The sequence below is a fragment of the Lingula anatina genome, chromosome 4 (assembly GCF_051362555.1).
Source record: "Lingula anatina isolate TDL-2025a chromosome 4, LinAna3.0, whole genome shotgun sequence".
NCBI lineage: Eukaryota > Metazoa > Brachiopoda > Lingulata > Lingulida > Lingulidae > Lingula > Lingula anatina.
The window spans coordinates 15,557,882-15,581,797 of NC_141770.1; the positions used below are offsets into that span (position 1 = coordinate 15,557,882).

General features: G+C 34.6%; 1 long non-coding RNA gene across 14 annotated transcripts in view; it reads left to right on the top strand.

Annotated features, from left to right (window-relative positions):
* Window positions 1-23,916, top strand: part of LOC106165260 (uncharacterized) — a 95,644-nt gene that overhangs the window by 60,523 nt on the left and 11,205 nt on the right. For 7 of the 14 annotated variants that reach the window (XR_015333767.1, XR_015333765.1, XR_015333764.1 and 4 more), the window contains 3 exons: window positions 4,446-4,490; window positions 4,810-4,898; window positions 12,255-12,428. This is a non-coding gene — a long non-coding RNA (uncharacterized LOC106165260). Of the gene's footprint in view, window positions 1-3,073; window positions 3,226-4,445; window positions 4,491-4,809; window positions 4,899-8,170; window positions 8,599-12,254; window positions 12,429-12,895; window positions 13,029-23,916 lie in introns of those variants that run through there. The other 7 variants (XR_015333773.1, XR_015333772.1, XR_015333775.1 and 4 more) reach the window with 5 other exon arrangements.

A 23,916-nucleotide genomic window follows, 5' to 3' on the forward strand; every position in this document is an offset into this window, starting at 1 on the left:
ATACAAGCTAGTTGTACCTAACAAGACAGCAGATCTTAGATTAAACATATTTACTTACAAATGTTTATCTGTTCTTTTCTGCTCTGGGCAGCTACCGCGAGCGCACAGAGCCCCAGTCCCGTAGAGGCTGGAGTATTGGGAAACTCTGTTCTCTAGAAGTGGCCGCCCCTATGGGCACATCCATACAACTGATGCCATCGGTGCTGATACATGTCCGGGTTGTTAAAACACCACCAAACACAGATATCTCGGAATTAATATTCTCCTACGCGTGCTGCAGTCTTGATTCTAATGCCAAACACGGCGGGCTAACCGAATTATACTTACTACGAGTGTACGGGGACGGAATATATTTCTGTCTGGTTTGTTCTTTGGTTTTTACATGTATGCCTCAGTAGTTATTTGTGCTGTAAAGCTTCCTCTGCGATATTTATTGTTTAAGATGCGTACACAAGGAGATCTTGAAGATGTCCTGCATATTGTACAAATTAGCACAAAAGACAGAAGTCCAGGTGGAAATCCCAAATGGCTGAAAACAATGGATGGACGTACAGGACCTTTCTCGACTAAACAATTCACTTCATACTTTGTATTCCATTCTGTTTCAAATTCGGGGTATTGGATAAAATATAGGAATACAACCGGAGTACTAACCCATTATTATTATTATTATTATTATTATTATTATTATTATTATTTTGTTTTTTTTTTCGAAAATGCAAAATATCAACAACGAAGAAAAAGGACCAACTATGAACGTAGAACTACAATGCCAGCCCAGTTGGACCTGACCAATAAACAACCAGATAAAGAAACAAATGAATTTTTTAAAATTGTTTATTGTTCTTCATTAAATAAGTCAGAAATAAAAAGATGTGTTTTATGGTAAGGTGCTCAGTTTGCTATACACTTGAAGCGATTTTCAACATATTTTGATTTTTATAATGCAGGTCATTTGATCCACGGATTGGTCTAAATATTTAAAAAATATACAGCGTGATCAAATATTTGGTCTTACTAGACAACAAGTTAATCTTTTTCGCCAATATGCTGTAACTTATTTGACGGACCTAATCATGTTTAAATATTGAACAGAATTAATCTTCTACTTAGTTAAAGAGACAACATGTTCGTTTTGCTGTCCTAAATATACTTCATTTTACTTTTTAAGACGCCCTGTGCTTACACTGTACATCTCTTCTTTATGTTATGAAATGCATACCCCTGTTAAATAAATACAATTTTATGTTATGATTCAAAAAGAAGTCTTTCAGCGCGCCTCCAGCAAGAAGAAACAGCAATCTATAAACATATGTTTATATGAAATTTTTGAGTTAAGATTCTGCCAAGCAAACGATCAGAAAGTTTCATAAATTTAAATACTCATTAATCATATATTTGCACCCAAGCCACGTTTTATGTCCATTTAAAACAATGAAGAAAAAGAGGTATAATCACATTCGGACAAACACCTGTAAGTCTATGACCTGCGTCTGGAGATTGGAAAAAAGTTACGAACATACAGTGGATCAACTAGTCTTACAACCAATTCTGTTCAGAATATTAGGAGAAAATCGCCACTTGTTAGAGGTGCGCGTCATGCGGTGGTCGAAACCCCGAGGTAGAGCAACATGTCTACAGTCTGTTTTAGAAATTCTTTTTATCATTTGTTTCTTTATTCCATCCATTTCTTTGTTTATCTATTCATTTATTTGTTATTTTGTCACCCAGGTAACAAAGTCTGATCTGATGATCGTAACTAATAAAAAAAAAAAAAAAAAAGACAACAAGTAGGCTTATCATAACATAGTGGCCTACACGTGATCCTCTATAGTAGAACATTCTTAATGGCATGCTGTAGACTAGTATCTTTGTTATTTATGTTTCCATATGCTTTTTAAAAGATATCCCCCCATTATCAGGGCTCAGGTGACTCTTAGGCGGTGGTCTGAATAATAGCGCCTGGCAACGTATTTCCGTTGAAGGAAAGAAGGACAATAGGGCGCCTCGCCCGCCATGGCGGAACATTTGCCTCCCAGAATTTAATGTAATAGTCACGGCTGATGGCCGTTTACCATGTCTCGGGATTATATGATTAAGCGTCACAACAATCGGACGACAATTTTTAATCATTTTCATAGTTGGTTCCCAGCAAAAAATGCGTCTACTACATGACTGAAGTATGTCGTCTGCCCGGTCGTCTGTCATGCTTGGGGGCCATGTTAACGATGTAATGGCCGATGCTAAGTATGTAGATAATGGGAAATGTCGGCTGCTGTAGACCTATGTTAGAGGTGCTGTGAGACAATGGGCTTTGATGTCATTTTTCTTGTTCAGCAATTTGTCTGACGACTCCGCTTGCCATACTAGCATACAGTTACGCGTGCCATGACCGCCGCCCCAAGTTCTATAATTCGACGGCCACATTAATTTGGTAGACCCGTAAATTAACCTTTGAGTTGTCTCTAAAACCAAACTCCAGGATATTTATATGCGCACACGTCTTAGCATCGTGAAGGGTTTCACAAAATACAAGCTGAGGCAAATCATTTTAAGCCGTTTTAACCAATAGATTAATCGATAGATCACAATTCACACGTATATTATAGGCCCTAAGTTCCGTTTCCTTTTTTCACCCCGTTCTTTTAAATGTAAAACTGTGTATTTTTTTGTAGGCCTACAAGCGCTCTTTTTGCTAATATTTGAGTAAATTACTTTCTTGAGTTTCTGCTCATTTTACAAATATTCAATACATGCTATGCAACTTCCTTGTGGTATCCATAATAGGGGTAGGCCTTGGCGAAACTTACTTTCCTGACATAAGAAATTGGAAAACGAATCAATAATAGAGTAAAGAGTCACAGTCGTGCAAATACGAGCATAAAAATTCTGGGAATTAGAATCAAATTAAATCAAACTGCCCTCAGTAATGCACATTTTGAAAACTAATCAAAACTTACAACACATATACTTGAAAAACACATATTCTTGAAATTGTTGAAAAACGCAAAAAAAAAAAAAAAAAAAAAAAAAAAAAAAATGCATGTGGTAGAAAAATAAAACCGTGAATTGGTAGTGTCTTGTTGACTCGAACCGATCTTCTTTGACAAAAGAGTTGCAGAGGAGGGGCAGTGAAAGTTGTTGAAATACCGAAAACATTTTTAAAGCGCAAGAGAGAGCACTTGGTATTACCACCCAAACACAGATCATCACTAAAAATATTAAGTAAGCATAAACAGCCAATTTCTAGAAAGTGAATCCCTTTACCGCACAAAGCAAATGAAATTTGGAAATTGAAATGAAAAGTACATGTTTTATGATGCTCAAGTAGCTTGGACCACAGCGATAAAATTTTATCTAACCATTTTTTTTCCTTAAGCTAAGCCAATTTTTATTGAATATAGTATTGATATTTCACCTCTTCTCCCTTCTCAAATAAACAATCTTTGCTAACTTTGAAAAGCACGTATGTGGCTGTTCCAATTTTACTTTTTTTTGCTGAAAAAAAAAAATAGAGTAATGGAAATATATTGTCATTCGTTTAAAAAAGTAATCAAATTAAGAAAATAAAAATAATGCCCGGTAATTATAAATTGACAACTGATTTCACTAAAAAAATCATTTGGCATTTTTTTATAACTTCTACCAGCATTGTAAAATAGCTTTATTTTGGTTTAATGATTCCTGTAAAGCTAGCTGAATAAATGGTTAAAACCTAACATAAAATCAAAAGTAGCAGATGTAAATGCTTTGTATCAGTAATCATAATATCTTAATATGAGCATAACATACCATGTATCTCCCAAATTTCTAAACTGCCCAATAATATTCCATGCACCAATCCCAAGCTCACTGATTTATCTTAACTCTTCTCAAGGACCTTGTTTGGTTTTTACCCCTTGTTGTTAGGCACCGTCGCCACTTAAATGCTGAGCATTTTTTTAAAAACAGCAACCAAGTGTCTATTTAGATATGGCAAAGGAACACAAGGTTTAGCGGAACCCTTTTATCATGACATTTTGGGGGCGCGGTTGGATATTGAAGGATTTATGCATTGTCTAATGTTCATATCGATGATATGAGTGTTTGCCACGTGTGTGCGCATGTCGTGCAATCTGGTAAAGAATGCAGCGGTGGTGATGAATTTGTACACAGACATACCTTTTCTCCTGTATGATAGCTGCATGTCTGTTTAATGAAATGCTGGTTCTGTTCACACTAGGGAAAAATGGTCACTTCTAAAATTAGAACTGTGTTTTCCAACTTGCATAGTATTTTTGATTAGGCAACAGATCTTAACCATTTTAAAGTATGGTCAAGTAATTACATTAAAGGGCCACTTCATGGATTTCCCTGCCAAAATCCCATGGAGTGTCCCTTTAATGGATTTAAGCTTAAGTTTTTTAAAACAAACAATTCATGATTTTATTATCTTTCTATTGTAGTTCTACATATTTCCAGTTCAAATAGCTGATGCTTATGACCTATAGGTGAGTTACATGCTTTTTAAAAAGATATACATACCACTGGTTATAATATGTATGTTTATAGATTAGCCTTAATTGTCATTTAAAAAATAATAAAAAAACATCAATCATATTTTTTTATCAAGAAAATATAATGTTAATGAGAAGGGATCAATTTTTCTTTTCTCCAGGAAAAAAAATATAGCATGTTGAATTTAAGTCAATATACCAGTATTATTGTAAAACCAAAACCCAGTTCAGATCTGATAAAACTGTCTCTGATGTGAACAGGACCTTAAATTCTGGTTAAAGATGCCACAGACAAATTTTTGTTTCATATCAGGTATGCCATGGCGATTACATCATTTCTCAAGTGGTACAGCCATAGAGGCGTGAGGTGCTGGCGGCTGGTACTGATACTTGTACATACAGGTATGTAGGGCGATTGAAGAGGATCTGAAGGCGTGCTCACACATGACGCTTTTCGAGATTGGAGAGACAGGAATGTTGCATTGAATTGCAACCATTGGTTGAACAGTGAAGTCTATTTGTATAGCAGCACTCTGTCTGTCAAGTGGCCAAATCATGTTTTGTGTGAACACTCCTTCTAGAGTTTGTAAACACCTCAGTAAACAGGGATCTAGAATGGATTTTTTTGCTAGTAACATTTTGGCCAAGACTTATGGAATCTTTTTTGGATTTTTTAAGGAGAAAAGTAATTAAGCAGTTAAGGTGGCCAATTCAGTGTAGAAAATTCTCAAGATATTTTCCATTTTTTGCTGAAAAAAGCCATTGCCAAAGACAAGAAAAAAATGGAAAAAGTCCCTTCATTTGATGTGGAAAAAATTAGATCTGTGCCTTAATTCATTTTTTCAACTCTTGGGATACATAATGTATGTCCACATTCCAAGAAATGATGCAATCAGCTGTCTGTCTGAGAGAGAGAGAGAGAGAGAGAGGCAGGCACATTGATGGATGTTGAATCTTTAAATTGTACAGATTTTACACACTGTGGCAAACACAGAGCCTCAAATTGTGTAAACTTTTACACTATAAACTCTTCTAATTTTTGTTGTAACAAACATTGCCTCTGATATGTGTGTGTACCCCAGCCAGGGAGCTTGTTGCTCTCAGTGAGTGAAAGTTGTTTTTAAACAAGTAGGTGCAGCTGTTATATACATGTAGAAGACATTTAAGACAGAAGAAGAAGATGATGATGGTTCTGATATCTTTCATTTCTTTGATCAAGCAACCGTGGCTGTTTAGGTCCCTTTTAAAATACACACAGATTCTGTTAAAATTTGCAAAAAGCTGTACATCTGATTGAGGCACCTTTTCTGATCAAGTCAACCAGTCAGTCAAAAGGTCTGCATATCAGTGAATTTGATTGAATTTTGATTCCAGTGACAAGATACTTCCCATAAAATAGAATGATGTTTTGACTGAGCCTGGCTACTAGTGCTTGAGTCCAGGGTATCACTTCACTGGTGTCAGCCTACAACACGACCATTGTGTGTTAATAGCCTTGTTGTGACGATTGTTATCTAATATTTGTGTTTGTATTACCTACCTTAACGCCAATTTGATGAGGTTTATCTTATCAAATTTTGTACATAGCGGCTTTAAATGCATTTCACCCCATCTCTGCAACAATGGACCTTGGCTGCATTCACACGTACAAAAAAGTAAGTTGATAAATCTTTATTGATAATCAATTTTTAAACATTTAAAGTACAAAATAGCAGATTTTAAAAACAACAATATTTTAAAAAGTTATCTAAAGGCCATTTATGTTCAGTTTAATCTTAAATGGATTGAATAAGATGAAGTTTGTTATGTTCATCCAAGGTTTGATGCCATCAGTCAGTTATAGATATCAAAAAGTTGCCAGCCTAGCAGTATGCCACCTGAGTGAATGGAGTATAACTGCAGGAACGGGTTGCTGTCAACAGTCCAACTTCCACATTAAACAGCTGATTCCAATGTATGCTTCAGAACCTGTTATTTTTTTGCCAGTGTGAACAGGCCACTTCTCAGAAAAGACAAAAGTTGCTCAAAGCTCAATTTGTGACACAATTTATTTCACTGATACTGTTCATGTGCTTGAAGATGTACAGCGTATGAGGCAACAATGTTTTGAAACAGAGGCTGGTGCAATAGAAAATTGATAGTAACTTGTAGACAGCTACATTTGGTTGTATATTGTTACATATGTGTTATATAGTACATATATGTGAAAGAGGTAACTAATAGTAGCATCCATTCTGTGGCAGTTGACCACAAGGTGGAAACTTGTTTGTGGCACTGTTGTGTAATATTGACATCTCTGGTTAGAGGCCCCATCTGGTGGTAAAGGCAGATGTGATACACACTGAGGGATCAACTGTGAAAGTATGAATTGTTCCGAAAGAAAGTGACCATGCTTTTTAGCATTTAAAAAATGGAGAATAAAAACATTTATCATGACTGTGGATGATTAATGAAACTGGTTTAGTGCAATTGTACATAGTATGTATTTCACAGTGACATGTTCTGAAGTTTTATGTATTTAAATTGTGAATTTGGAGATTTGATGATAAAAATGATAATAATTATATACTTCTAATTATATCCTATATACATGTACAGGCATCTGTCCTAATCAGCTCTTTGTCTTCCAATCCATCAAGACATTTTATTTAAGTTTGGTTAATAAGTCAAATAAATTTTTGAATCTGCTTTTTACAGGCATGTGCTGGTATGGTGTGTGTGCATGTGCATGTATAAACAATTTGTCATCGCTTTGTTTTACATGAATGTGCCTGCATGTGCATGCATGAACATGCACCTGCTTGTTTTTGTGTTGTGAACTTTTAGTATACATATCTAAGTCACATGAAAAAAAAAGTGCATTTCCACCATGTACCTGTATTTTGTATGCAGGGCAGTGTATTTAAATTCCATTTCTCCTGTGTGCTTTTTAAAGATAGTCATCTCTTATGTCCATTACTAGACAATCAGCATCTTAGAACATTTTCCAAGAACATAATCTGCGAATTCCTGTTTGTACTAGATGCAGAAGACATTGATGAAGACAGAGGGGTTGAAAGGGAATGGCATATAAAGTATTGATTTTTGTACACCATATTTTTATGTTATAAAAAGGTGGCTTATATTATAATTACTCAATGCATGATTTCATTGTTTTTTTGTTTTGTTTTTGACAGGGATTATTGGTGATGAATCAATATATTTTATGTAAGTAATTAGTTGGTGGCATTACAAAAAATGTTTCTTCTGAGAGTTAGAGTATGACTGCTTTGCAAAATTAATAGACTAATTCTGCGCTGAAATAGTTGGGTGTTTTTTCCCAGAATAATTGCTTAAACTGTCTGATTTTTCAGCAAGTCTATTTGTTTATTTATTTATTTTTGCAAAATGAATTGTATCTTGATGAAAAATAATCAAACATTTAAGATTTTTATCTTTCTTTGAATACAGTGTAACTCAATGATTTAAAAAAAAAAATGCAATAATTTATTCACAGAACCTCATTTGTCAGCCAAACCTGAAGACTATGAATTAAAATGTACTGGAAGTAGGTTTCTTGTCAGAAGGGCATTTTTGGGAACAGCTGAGAATTTTGAAAAAGTAAAATCTTTGCAGTAATAAATGAGTTTCAGATTGTTTGAAATTGCTGTCACCGTCACATATGTCTAGGGGGAGAGAAAAATGTATTTTAATAAGCTCAGAGAGAGGCACACAGTTATTGTGATTGGTGACTTCAGTTATTTGTGTCCTGTTTTAAAGGCAAAGCCACAAAGATCGGGACCAGAGCTTCCAAACAAAATAAATATTTTTACAAAATGCTAGACTGCGAAATGGAGCCCAACATCAACGGCTCCTTTGGAAAAAAACTGCCATGTTTATTCTCCGAGACATACAGTACGCCGTGTTTTGCAATTACAATTTGTCTCTGAGAATGTCCTGCAGTGTATGCCCCTGGTAGTTCCAAAGAACAGATGCTGTTTGGGAATGAAAATAATTTGGGAGCAGGCCTTGTTGGTACCAAGTGGGGGTTTGTTTTGCTTGTTGTACAGGTTTGGAGGGGGAAGGAGACATAAGTCAGATCCATCATTGGACAGGAGTACAGGTAAAGTATTTAGCCAAGTTTAGACAGTTTGTTTAGAAGTTGAAGAGGGCTGTGAGTGTCTGGAAGAAAGATGTCTGCCATTGTGGAACCGTTGCTGTTGCTGTAGTATTTCACATTGGAAGTCTCGGTCAGAGTTTGGGCTGGGGTAACATCAGTGCAGAAGTATGGCTCTGGAAAAACTTAGACATTAAACATAGATCAAAAAGAATTTACATAGAGGTGTGTTTCAGTAGGAACATGATTACTTATAGATGTGTTTTAATTTTTTTAAAATGAAAACACGATTAATTAATTTGCAGTTTAAACTGTGACTCCAATGTACCATCGTAAAAGATCTGTACGAGTTAAAATTTTGCATGTAGAACAAAGTGGTTTGGGGAGCTGCAAAAACCTAAGAAGTAAATTTACATTTCTTACATATGTACTTGTTTGTTTTCTGTATGAAAATCAGTATGACTGCCTTGTTGAAACTTAAAATGAAATTCGTTATCAGATGTGTAATGAGAAATTTATGATTAAGAAAGGAAAAATATTTTACTTTTTTGTAAGATGCATTGCCAAATTCTGTTTGTTGGAAGTGTAATGGCCATAACCAATTTTCTGACCTCCTGAATTTATCATTCATGTCACTGTTATAAAACCCAGTTTGCCATTTCCCTTTTTTCCTTCAAAATTTTAAGGAGAAAAGGGGCGTAGCATCTTCAAATTCAATAAAAAAAAAAGACTGATGTCTCCAATAATGCTAATAGAATATCATATTTGTTCTTTCCTTAAAAAATATTACTTGTTGTTGGAAGGAGGAACCTGTGATCAAAGTTTAATTTCCTGCTTCATGGTATATAACAAGTCAGAGTTGTTTAGTACCATTCTCTGAAAGTCACATCAGAGGGATATGAGTATTTTGTCAAAATTACAATCCACTGATTCAAATTGTGTGTGAATTGGAACAAAAACAAAAGATGTGTGTTATTACCAAATTATATTCACTGGAGGTAATGAGAAAGTTATTAAGATGTAGCAGTGTCCTTGTACTATTAGACACGGGAGTTGTTGAATAAAACAAGTAATAAGAATATTGAGTTAATAGACATTACAGGGTTGTCTGCAAACAGTGATGTTATGAAAGAGAGGGAAACTTCAAAGTGCAAAGAGTTGCCTCTGTATTAGTGCATGTAGCATTTATCAAAGAATTAAATAGGATTTATGCACTAATAGACTTATTCTAGCAATAATATGTACAAAAACTTAACACAAACATGGATATTTCAATAAGATAGCCCTGGGGATGCAAGATGGTGGCCAGGTGATCTCGATAGTCTTCCAAGCTGTCTCTCATGCAATTGGTCTTCATCACTCTTCACTGATCGCCTAGTGTTTTGTGAGCACAGGTAACTGTTCAAAACATGCTTGTTTTTTTTTCATAAGTTCTGTTGAATTGCAGTCCTTTGCACAAAAGTACATATTCACCGTGTTTTGCATGTCATTTTTGTATTGCTTTGTGAGACGCAGCATGTTTTGCTTGTTACTTTTGTGTGCTTTCTAAGGTGACGTACCCAGCGCATAGAGTTTCACTCTTGTGGCTCTAAGTTAAGCCCCACCTCACGTGGATTATCACTAGTTTTTCTACTTTTATTCCACAGTCAGACAGTCTTATTTAAACTATCTAGGATGATTTCCATCCAAGCTTATCAATATTATTAATTGGAATATGGAAAATTTGAATGCAAATTAGAAGTTTTACTCGATGTGCCTGTTGCTGTCAAGTATATAGGAAAAAATGTTTAAAATGAAGAAAAAATTGAGGTTTTAAAATAAAGAGGTCATGTCTTATGAGTGAATTCAATTCTATATTTTAAAATGATATTTGTTTGGAATGGGCGAGACTTGTGTACTTGGGACGCACATGCTATCATTGGATTCATTAACGAGCTCTCTGTTCACCTCTGGTGTTACTTCCTTTGTTTTAAGGAAGAATCTTCATAGCAAATAAATCATTATCATTGGGGGATACATTTGGAGAACCTTCTGCTTGTAAATCTACATGCACCATAATATCCCGATACACCAAAATGCCATATATGCTTCAGTTTCTATTAAAAACTATACTGTGTATAATGATATTCATTAAATAGAGATGCAAATCACTTGATGTGTGTCCATTACATATATTACACTGCAGGTATTTAATGCGTATGTAAGACATTGAACAATTCACCCTTTCTTCTCATAACATGCAGATTATGTACTTATTAACCGCTGTCATTTATTGATAAAAATACTGCCTTTGACTTGAGTCTGTCTGTGCGTTGTAATGGCGGCATCAAACCTTTAAGACAGCCTGTAGCCCCGAGTTGGTGACCCCCACACTATGAACCTGTGGTTGAAGAACAAGGCACAGCCTGATATGTGAACTAAGAAAAGACCAAAGAGATCAGCCCAGAATAACATGGCAAGTGCACAGAAACTTAACGTTCGCCGTGGCATTTGGTGTGTTCGAGACTGTGCCAACGAGCAAAAGGCCACTGCATTCGCACATGCAGGCAGTGCTCTGGGCGGAGTGTGCTGAGTGAGGAAATATGAGCGTTTTGTAAAGGCGAATCCAGCTGCGGAGCTGACATGCTTGGTGTGATTACGCAGCAAGTAAAGGAGTTTTTCGTGGCAAAAACCCCGTCTGTGCCTGTTGGGTTTATATTGTAGTATATTCTCTCCTGTGGCGGGCGCTATAAATGACAAATTTTACAAATGCATTTTTTTTGTCTGAAGTCAGTTGGAATGATTAGGCCAAGGTCATTCAGGAAAAATAAGTCAAAGTTCATAACAAAAATTTTAGAAATGGTTGTAATCGTGGTTCTGTTGCTGGAAACAAATCCAGTTATTGTGTTTAATGACCTAAAGTCAGGCTCAGAAATTAAAATGTTTTGTAGGACAATGTAACAAGTTTTCATAAGTATTAAGAAAGTAGCATAAAGATATTTTATTTCTGTTTCACACATTTTGCTGAGAAACTTTTTAGGGGGGAGGGGGGGGGGAGCGGTAATTCAGTTGGCACTGTGACTTACATTTCTGGCACTAGATGTCTCTCACGTGCTGCCATGCCAAGAGACACCCAGTCCAGTGGAAGTGGTGAGCAACATGACTTCATGTGATCGAAGAAAATAGTTTGGATGAATTCATAGCTCAATACAGTTCACAGCTTTGAACAATTAAGCAACCTTGTTTCTTAGTTCTTTTTCTCTAAAAGATATGATTTTTAATATCAAAAGAAAAGTTAAATTGCAAGTTCAGCCAATATCAGTGGTTGCTTTATTGAATCATATTAACATACCATTTGAAATAGTTATGATTTAATGAGTGATAGGATATTGATTAAAAAAATTAGCACGTAGACAAATAGATAAATAGATAGATAGGTAGGCATACATACAAACATACACGTAGGCAGACAGATAAACAGACCGACAGACAGTCTAGATAGTTGATCAGTGAGTTTGTAGTCTTAAGTTGATGGATGGAAGGTTGGAAAGATTAATGAATGCAAGCTTTTGAGATATGTTGAATTTCTTATGTATATGGATTTTATATTTTCATTTTCTTCATGCATTTAGGTGGTGAACGAATGCTCAGAGTTCTTTCAGTAATTGTTTTTCATGTTGCAGACTGATAGCAAGCACAGGGTCAGCTCATGGTCATCATGACAACAGTGGTGGTCATCTTGGGTCATCTTGACCACCAATGGAATGTCCAGTTGAAGGGTTTTTGTATGACAGTTTCCTTGACTTCATGGAAGATGGCCAGTAGTGACTATGATTTAAGCCACCAGTTCATGAAAGGTGAGAGGTCAACCCTAACCCTGCTGCTGAAAGTTAAGTAGTAAGGTGTCCACCTCAGATGTTTTTTTTTATTATTTTTTTATAAAAGATGCTGAAAATTGATTATTTTATGTCATGTTAAAAATGTAACGTCTTTATCATAATTGTGTAACCATTGCTGAAGGATAAAATCAATATTTAGCATAATGTAGGCACTAATGAGTGAAAACAAACTTTTATAAAGTAAATTCATTGGTTGCAAAACTTCCTATAGAAGTTCCAACTCTTAGAAATAAAAATTGTTAAAAATACACAAAGTATTTTGAATTCAGTTAGAAAATCTGCTTGTCTGTCTCATGTTTTATCCTCCTAAATCACATCACCAGTTCAGCATGCAGCGCAACATGCAGTAATTTTATCTCAATTTCTTCCTACAACTAAGTCTTCACTCTGTGCGGATAAACCACAGTCATGTTCTCTCTGTTCAGGTGTTTCAGTTAAGGACTTTGTTTTATGCCAGTCCCGCGACCCAGCAAGCTGTTCTGTAGCCTCACCTCTGACCTTGCCTAAGTTTTACACCGAATGACCCCGAGGAAGTCAACTCGGTACAGTGCGTGGAAGGTAAACACTATGATGAGTCCCGCGGCAGGAGTTGTCAAAGTGTCAGACGTGAAGCTTCTATTGCTATTTTAAAGTCAGATATTGAACATGGGTGTTTTGTAGCAAGTTTATGAGCAGACTTTTAACTTCCAACTCGTGATGTTTTTTGGCTGAATTTGATGATATAGTTTTATGTTTATAGCTTTACCTAGAGCAAGTGCATTTCTCTGAACCATCTTTTGATGATTTAATATCTTGCTTAGAGGCTGCATTTCAACAATTGCGGAAATGGTTTTTAGTCTGGCTGAAGACCAATTAATTATTGTGCCAATTTGTCAAAGATTTTACAAAAAAAGTTTCATTTGAATATAATTTCTTGGATATTTGACTTCAAAAAATATTATGCTGCAGTATGACCAATATAACATATGCTACATATGAAGTCTGCTGAAGTTACAGAAAATATAACAAGTCAAGGAACTATCATAGCAATCAATTAATTAAGTCACTATCATTTTTGAATGCAACATGTAGATTTGCAAATGCTCTTAGTTTATGATGCTATTATTTATACCACTCCATCATTTTAAAACACTATATTGCTGTGGATTCCATCTGTTACATGTACATGCATGTAGTTAAACCCTTTATTTGATAATGAAGTTACATTGTTTTCAATAAATGGTAAGTATAATTTTAGAGAATTAGGTTATTACTTATCCATAGCAAATAAGCAATAAGAACTTAGTAGATACTTAAATTGAGGATAAATGATGTTATATTGTGCATCTTTTCTTAGACTTGAAGCCATAGTCTGCATGGTTCAACAAAACAGTTTTAGCCCAAAATTTAGTATAAACTTTTGGACCAAAAATCAAGTCTGCTATCATTCAAGAAAAATAGAATTTCTGCCTAATGTAATGCAATCAAACTTCCCTTTTACAGACAGTAAATGTATTTCAGTCCTCAATCAAGAACATGTTAAGCCCTCCTGCCCCCTCCCCAGTATACAGTCTAAACCAAATATGAGATGCTTTTGTTATAGTGAATTATCTGACACCTGCTGTTGGTAGACACATCTTTATTATTTTGAAAAGTAAGTTTGGACACTTTTAGGCTTAGCATTCACTGTATACAAAGGTAATTCAGAAGTTTTTTTTATTATTATTAGCTTACTTCTTCCAAAATTATCTCTGAAAGATTGATCATCTTTGTCCATTGAAATTGATTTAGTCATAACTGTAACTTTGGTTCAGCATTGTTTAGCATTACTAACAAAACATTTTGGAGAGAAATCTTTAAACAGTGTCGTTTTTTATTTACTGAGTACTTTCTGTTACAGTAGTACATGTAGTTGCAGTGTTTATACAATTACCTGGTAGAAAATCATTAATTCAGCTCTTTGTCCTCACTCCTTCACCTTCCACCTCAGAACAGATCATCTATAATTACTGTACATTCTCAATTCCATACTTTCCAAGATTTATGTTTTTTGTCAGGAACATTTTATTAAAAGAACTTTAAGTCACAATGTCTTTTTGTGTCATTACTATCAAGACATTGTCTTATTGTTGAAATACATAGAATTAGATGAAATCTGTTTGAATGTAATGATTTGTAGTAGTAGATATGCCCAGGGAACTGTGAACCCTGTGTAAAGTCCCCATGGATTCATTCATTCAGTCACATAGCCTGCCATTGCAGGTTTTTATGATCTGTTCGCTTGGAATATTAAGATTAATGACTGTCCAACATGCATCCGACATTGCTGGAAGATGTGGCTTGCATTCATTGTATACATGTTTATACTGTACAGTATATGTATATACATATCTGATTATATATCTGTCACATTTGTGAATACTATAACTGTCACACTGTGTTTTTGTTTTACTTTATATTTACTAGGAGGTTTTGTTTGGTTGAAAATGCAGGTTGTGTTAAAAATCAGCATGGTGGGATTATTTTTTCAAAAATTATTGATATTTTTTTGCTTTTTTGCAACATTGACATTTAAACTGCCGAATTGTAATGTTTGTTTTACTTTTAATTGAGTAGGTTTTGTTAGGCAAAAAAAAAAGGTTGGTTAAAGGAAAAAATCAGCTTGATCAGTTAATTTTTACAAAAGTTATTTACACATTATGTGATGTTTTGCAATACTGGTGTCTGCAGGTGTTGAATGTGATGCCATGACTGAAAGTTGATTGATGGAAAAAAAAGAAAGAAAAATGAAAAAAAAAAACTAATGAAAAGTACATCAGTAAACTTAATTACTGCAATCATGAAGAGGTTGAGTATTTGAGGTTCAATTAAGGTACTAGTAACTGAATTTAAGACAGTTGAGGTGTATCTGTTCATATACCTGTGTTGATATGTCTATTCCAGCAGATTAGTTTTGGAGGAGAAAGGGAAAGCCAAAAAAAAAAAAAAAAGATGTATAATGTGTAATTACTTGTCAATCACCAGTACGGTGACCTGAAAACTATAAAATGCTCAGGTGTGAATTTGCTTAAGTTTGTATGACCCAATATATATCTTATCCTGATGTACATTTGAAGCAATTCAGTAACAGTGACTGTAAGTGGGCTTGATACCTTATAAATGGCAAAGAAGCTTTTTCCATTTCTTTGAATATAGAATGTATGCTTATCTTAGTATTAGTGCAAAAAAACTCTCTTTTTTGTTGTTGCACTTCTGTACAAAGGGCAGCCAAATGTTTATCATCAGTTTAACTGCTTTGTTAATTGGTGTGAGATACTGATTGCTTTTTGCTGGAACTCTGTAACTAAGTAAGACATTGTCGTGCAAATTGGCTTGGTTGATTACAATTTGATGCAGCTATCGTATGCCATATTGGTGTTACATTTTTTGTTTAGGAGATTTGAACCCATAATTATGATGTTCCATTAAACAAAATTGTTATTATGTCTATTTATTGATAAAGTCAGAAGTAAGCCTGTCAAGAAAGTTTCTGGCACTGACTTGTGGTTCTTTATTTTTAAACAGGCATTAAAATGATATGGGTAGCTGTTCAGGTGAGGGAGATCTGTTTGGAATCCCCCCCGTCCACCTAAAAAAAAAAAAAAAAAAAAACTACTGTTATGTCATCAGGTTGAACAAGCTATTTCACTCTGATGTATTTTGACATGACAGCACTATCTCATAACATGACAATGTTTCTATCTCATTTATCTAAGTGGAAAAGCAAAAATATTAATAATAACAATAATATAAATGTATGTTGAACCCCCTTACAGGCCTGTAGCAGCCCCATAAGATTGGAGACCGGGGGTTGATTTCACAAACATCTACCTTTAGCCTGAAAACTAGTATAAAAATTTAGACCAAACTTTTTTATACTTTGATCCAAGATAAACCAGATACAGTAGTCTCATCAAAAGTAATGTGTCTATTTTATAACAAGAAAGATATGGCTACTATATCTGACCAGCATTTACTTACCTTATTTATTAAGCGAGCTACAATATATTTTGTCTTGATCTGAAGTAGACAAGATTTTTAGTTTAAGAGTTTAGAGCAATGTTTGGGCTGAAGATGTGAAGTGACCCCAGCTCCAGGACAGGCCCATGGCAAATGTGACATATGCGAGGTAGCCAGAGATATATATGTATATGCCTGGTGGAGAATTTGGACATGGGCAAAAACAATTCCATTGGGAAACTATAAACTTGTATATTGTCTTTGAAAGCTTTTGGAACCAGAACATCCTCAATTTGTATTGTATAAACTAAATATAAAACATGCACCAGTATTTTATCTAACTGGGACAGGAAAGCTTCAAAGTAGAAACATATTTATGCAATATACTATGTAAGTGTTCGTGTGCAATATAAGCAGTTCTTACTTGAGAGAGGTCTATAACTGAAGAGTATTAGCCAAGGTGAAATATATGATGATTGACATTCATGAAAATTGTTTCAGTGTAATATCATTTCAAGAATCATCCGTATTTGTAGATAGCTAAATCCAATCAAGGTAGAAGTGGAAAGTTATTATAATTTGATATGTGGTTGAACCAATTGTTTGTCTGTTTCAACCACAGAAAGCCATGTGAGTCATATGTTATTATTTTATGGATGATGTTCTAATTTCAAGTAGCAAAGTGGTCTTTAAGTCAATTAATTCAAATAAATTATGTGTTATTATTATTATATGATGCATACATTTTATTTGAAACAGTCATCAGCATATAAAATAAACACTGTAACCCACAGTCCAATCAATGCAAGCTCAAATAGCTCATTAAGCATAATTAACCAAATTATGAGCATGTACAGTGAAATTAAGATCTTGGTAATTTGCCTGTTTTGTGAGATATGAGTTACCCTTCAAAGAAAAGAATCTCCGCCTCCCAAAAGCTTCCGTGTATCCCCTTGTTAGAGCCTCGCGTGGTATTTGGCGAGGTTGCATGACAGAGTTTGACACACGTGCCCTCCGTGTCAAGTCAATGGGTACGATCCGAGGTTCAGACCGTACATGTGTTTCAGGCAATCAAAAAGTAGCATGCAAGGTTTTGAAAGTTCTTAACTACCTATGCAGCTACCTACTGGTGTTTTTTTTTTAAGCAGGGATGAGAATTATGTGATTTATTTATTGACTGTCAATTTATTTATTTTTGTGCTATTCATAAAGTCTTCTCATTTTATATGATTAGATTTTTACCTGCTGTTTCAAACTTATTCTCTTTTGTAGTCTAATGACTTGCCAACTATATAAGTTTTTATCTGACAGGTACATGAAAGAAAAACTGCATGCTTCAACTTTTTGCCAGTAGACTAGATTTTTTTTTTTTTACCTGTATGAATATTTCTTTTCTATCTCTGTGAAGATATTTTTACTACTTCGGTGACATCTATTCAGGAAGATGAGATAAAAAGGTATTAAAAAAATAAATAAATAAATAAATCAAGACTTTTTCAGGTCTTAAATTCAGAAGTTAACTGCTCAAAATGATATATTCTATAACAAATAAACATGGAGTTGGCACTTTTATTATTACTGCCTTTGCCATTATTGCAACTTACTCAATACCATTATATATATATATATATATATATATATATATGTTTCTTTCAAAAGTACAGAGTAATTTAATCACGTATATTTATTGACAGTTAATGTGACAACATTATGAAATGTTAACAGGCTTAACGATGTAAATTTATTATTGGATCTTTTTCTGTCATAAGAACAAGTGTATTGTGTCTATTATCCAGGCATTATCTTCAACTAAAGCAAATCATTTTTTAATAAAAACATGGGCGTTAAATATTTCACATTGTTTGGACTAACATTAATAAAAAATTAACCATCTCTTGAAATTATATGAATGGGGATGTTGAAAGTCATAACATATCACCTACATTGATCAACATGGGATTTAAACTTATTATATAAATGATGTTGGTGGCCATGATACCCAAGGCCTGTTTCCACATACTACAGCAGGAAATTTGGTCTAATTTTTTACAACCAAATTTAAGTTTATTCTAACCCAATATAAATCAGCAGCAGTCAAATGAAATATTGCTCCTGATTCATGCATAGAAAGGCAATGTTTCAAACCAATTACTTTATTGAAGTGAACTACTACGACTTTATCTCAAACTGAAATATGCCAAATTTTTAGCTTAAAAGTTAAGACCAATTCTCGGGCTAACGTTATCTTGTGAAACTTGTCCCCAGGTTGTCATCTGCAGTCCCATGGTGTGGTTTTGTCTAAATCTGCACTGTGCGAGAAGAGACTCCCAAGTTCAGTTGCGTAGTTGCATGTTAATAAACTATGGTGGTATCAGGGGGCTGGAGTTCTTAGAGTAGACCTCTGGGGACGGGGAGGCGGGGGTGCCAAGTACAGCGTTACCAGCAAACTGGGATTTGATGAATATTGATAGAGGAAAAATAAAAGTCCATTGGGTTGTTTGGTGTAGGCTTGAATAGACGCAGATATAGTTTCTATTTTAGGTTCCTTGCCCAAGCAGTGTGGATAGAATTCCATGAATGAATGGTTCATTCCTAGATTATATGTATTAAGAAATTTCTCAGAATGAAGAAAATCATTGTGTGTATTCAAGTTTAATGGTGTTAAAACAACACACATTCGGGCTTAAGTCACCTTTATTCCTACACCTCTAAAACTACTGAACAAAGGCACAAGATACATGTAATAGTAATACAATTAAAAGGCCCAGTGTCTTTGGCACGATAACTTCCAGAGGGGGAGGAAAAGAAAGAAAAAAAAAATTATACAGTTAACACATTGCAAAGTTCATAAAATCTACGCTGAGCTGCGATGGCTTGCTGCTGCCGCTGTGCAGTTTAAAGCTGTGAGTGACCGTTGGGCAGTTTCACGTGACCAAATATCCAAACGAGGCAGCTGATGTGATTGGACTGGCCACTGGTCAGTTACACGTGACCACTGCATGTTAGAACAAAGAGGATGCAGGGATAAAGGTCCCTATGCAGCCCTCCTGTGTGAGTTTTAAATACCATTTAGTTTAAATGGGCACTTAAAACAACACACATTCGGGCTTAAGTCACCTTTATTCCTACACCTCTAAAACTACTGAACAAAGGCACAAGATACATGTAATAGTAATACAATTAAAAGGCCCAGTGTCTTTGGCACGATAACTTCCCCAATCCATATTAGGGAGTTTACTATTGCAGGTTTTTGAAATAGTACTTGCAGCCATGTGGAATTGTATTTTTGGGAAAAAAAGTGTTGAAACTATAGTATACCTTCAGTATTCTTTATTTCATATTTTTGTCATACAATTTAAAGGTGGACAGTTTGATTTGGTCATTGTCCAAGTTTGTGTGAAAACCAGGGCTGCCACCAGGGGTCTGAACAAGATATGCTGATATTATGTTTTACTATTGACAATACGTAGATTTATGCTTTAAACAAAGGACAACTATTGTTCAGAAGATACGGAAATGAGTTTGGTTATCAAATAATCGGTGTAAGGATTGCAGGGTTTATAAATTTTACATTGGTAATAAAAATGTATGCTTTACTTCATTTGTATTTTTTAAATTAATAATAATGATGTTGTGCCTACTGATGCAGAAGATACCTAGAGACCTATACGTCATGTTACTGCTTTTGAATGACTTTTATTTTATTTTAAGGCAAATGCTGGTAATACTTTAGTTAATTAAAGAATAGTACGCTATGGCACTTGAAATTACTGAGGGCGCTGTGTGGCAGTGTTCTGGGTACCAAGAGAAAGTCAACTGAAACCTAATTGTTGCGTGGCGGAGAAATTATGAATGATTGCACGAACAGCAAGGGATTTGATTAACCTAAACACAAGTTCATGTTTGGAAAATTTATTGTAGAAGTCGATGGAAAGATATATAGCAGTCTGCCTGTCTGTCTGTCTGTCGTGTGTCTGTCTGTCTGTCTGTCAAAGTATGTCACACTCTTCAAGTGTATTTCACTTTCATTTCTTTTTTCTTAGGTTAAAAGGCAATAGCTCAAATTTTTATTTTCATATCATTTTATCTTCTATTTCACAAAGATACTCTGTCAGTATTTTCTTTCCCCTTATAGCTCTTTTTTCTCGAGGGAAAACAAATTGCTTGATTGGTATGGGAGTCACCTTAAACTTCGAACACGCCGATTACGTGACAGCCCTAGAGTCAGAAGTCATCGAGTATGATTTTTTGACAGATTAGTCGTAATTATGGAGAAGTGAATGGCCATGTCTACTACAGCCTTCCATGTGTTCAACATAGCTTTGGGCTCAGGCTGGTGTAACCATTGTCTAAACCAAATATCTCAAACGTTTTGACCAGGTCAGATGTTTCGACAACATCAATGGCAAAATGGTTCCAAATCAGTGACATTTTTTCTCTCATTTTATTCAGAAAAACTGGAGTATTTTGAGTCATTGGAGAAAATAATTTGACAAGGTAATGCTAGCGTGAGTACGGAAGGCTGGTGACATACGCTGCTGCACCAAGGAGACCCGCACTAAATAACACCGAAGTTCAATTTGTTAACATGATAGGGGATTGTTAACACGCTAGCAACACCTCTTCATTTGGCCTCTGGCCCAACTCTGATGGTTTAAAATATGGAGAGGATCCATTTGTGCATGTAACAACTTTGCTATGGCCAAGAGCAAACTTTTAAAACTCTTTTTGGGTCTTTATAAACCATTGGGTAAGATTGGAAGTTGGAGTGAGCAACGGAAATTAAGTTTGAGATACATAAATTTCCCAAGGGGTTATATTTTTAGAATATTTTATCTAGATGTGAGTAATAGTAGTTTGAGAGAGAGCAAGAGAGAGAGAGAGTACCATTTAGAAATTTAGAAATAAAAAATACTTGGACTTTACATGTATAATATTTGATTTTAAATCTATTGTAATGGATAGATATGATTGTTATTAAGTGATGTAAACTTAAAACTTTTCAAAAATTATGATCAGAAATATTGATTATTTTTATATCAAAGTTTTCACACCTTAAGTTTCATAAATAGTTGAAAAAAAATAAACATTTGATAATGATTAATTTGTCCAAGTCTGGCTTGGACTTTGCCATCATCTGACATTGTGGTCACCTGAGTTGTCACCTGATTGATAAAATGTATCCTTTTCTCTGATTGGTAAAAAAAAATCATTGATATTGTCCTTGGTCCATATCATGTAATAATCAGACCTATAATTCAAAAGTATAAGATTATAATCTCTGCTCATTATGTAAAAATGATAAATGATGGAAAATATATAAAAAGATTTAAAAAAAAACATATTTAGTTATAAATTAGTTTAGTCACTTCAGTAAAGAAAGCAGGCAGCATAATATAAGAACATGAAAACTGTTATCCAATTGTAAAAAAAAAAGTACATCTGAAAAACTGAATAGATGTGTTTCAAAAAAAAATATAAGACCGGTAAATTTTTTAATGGCCCATTGTTGCTGTAGGTGTTGAGTTACGGCTATTTAACAACTGCGGACACCATCAAGGTGCTGCAGTGACATATGTCGCCTGTCGTAAAAACCATGCTATTACTGATCTGGGTCAGGGGTCAACAAGTACAAATGTGTCTTGGTGCACTGGTATATGGCAATCTATGGAACATGTCCAACATTATGAGATGAACATTTGACAAGCGGTTAAAAGAAGAACCATAAGAAAGATGCATTGATGAGGGTTAATTAGGGGGATCACTTTTTTCTTTCTTTCTTTTTTTTTTTTTTTTTTTAAATTTCCAACAATACATCTGTCTTGTTGTAATATTGAGATACAAAGTGGAGTCAATAAAATGAAATGATTTTGAAAAAAATGTAGGTACATTTTACTTCAAAGGCACAGTTTGAAAGGATATGTGTAATAAGAGAAAGGTGCTTTTTTTCACTCACTTTTTTTCCTAAACAAGTTATGAAATTGAGTCAATAAAATTGGCCACATCTTGAAAAGTGTTTAAGGAGAGCATATTTTCATCATAAGTGACAATGTGAGAGGTGAAAGGAGATCGTTTTCCTTGACTGCACTGACAAACAACAATCACATCAATTTGATAAGAATTTAACTGCCAGTTGTACAGATATAGAATCTAACGCCCCATTGCACAAGGTGGGTCCCGAAGGGGAGGGGAGGGGGAGTGTGATTTCTTCCCAGTTTGAATAATAATTGCAAACTGATGACACAAATTATTTTCCAGAAACCAAGTTGGAATATCTCTAGAAACTCCCCTTAAAAAAAAAAAAAAAAAAAAAAAAAAGAGAGAGAGAGAGCTAACTTTGTACAGAGCTCAGTTTAGTGTAGGCTGGTCTACACTGATATCAGACATAGGGATTAATTGCTAAATCTGTTAATATGTTTCAGAAACAGATTGGTTATAATTTAATCTATTTGTGATTCTGACCAAGGCTTATACCTTCAAAAATCAGCATCATCATTGTGAGAATTTTTTTGAAAATCTGCAAAATTTTATATAAACTTGAGGGCCAAAAAAATTAATTTACCATGATTTTACCCTCAATAGATAAAGTTTTGTAGGTGTCACATTTAGCTCACCATTCCCATCATCAATGCCCATTTAAGTTAATTGAAACAAAGAGTATGACACTTGTTATATAGTCTCTAAGTCAATTATATAGATGTATACCACTTGGTTCTGAAATATAGCTGCCCATTTGATATGTGCAATGCAGAGGAATTTCATATTTGAAATTCAGATTGCATAAAGTTAGAATTGTCACTACAAGAATGCTTTGTCATTTGGCCCCAGGATATGGCAGAAGTCAAAGGAAGTGCTATAGTTGTAGAAGAGAGTAGATAAGGGAGTCTGACGTGGATGTCTGCTCAGGACGGTGCTTATGCAAAGAAAACTGGTTATAAAATTTTCTATGACTTAGACTTGTAGAAGTGCCCCTAAATGATTGGGTCACATGACTCACATCAGTAACCATGTGGGTAAATTTAAAGCTTTTTACCACTGATGTCGAGGGAGGGATATCAGATACATTGCATACAGCTACAGTTGAAAAAAGATAAAAAAAAAAACTTCACTGACTCCTGCCAAGAGGAAGTTGAAGGCAGTTATACTTTAATGAGGTGTACATATTTGTGGTGGAGCGCATCTTTATTGCTCTCTTTGAACTCGTGTGGATGATTATGTCTAAATATCTATTCCTACTCTACCTCTGACTGAGCTGGTGAAAATGTTAATAATAATAATAATAATAATAATAATAGACTAATACATAACCATTAATTAATCAATTGATGGATCTTCACCATTTGTGACTTAAATTGAAAATTTCATCAAAATCTGTCCATAAATCTTTTGCATTATGCTTTTAACAGAATAAGTAACTAACAGCCAGCAAAACATTACCACAGTAATACACTCCAGACAATATGTTATA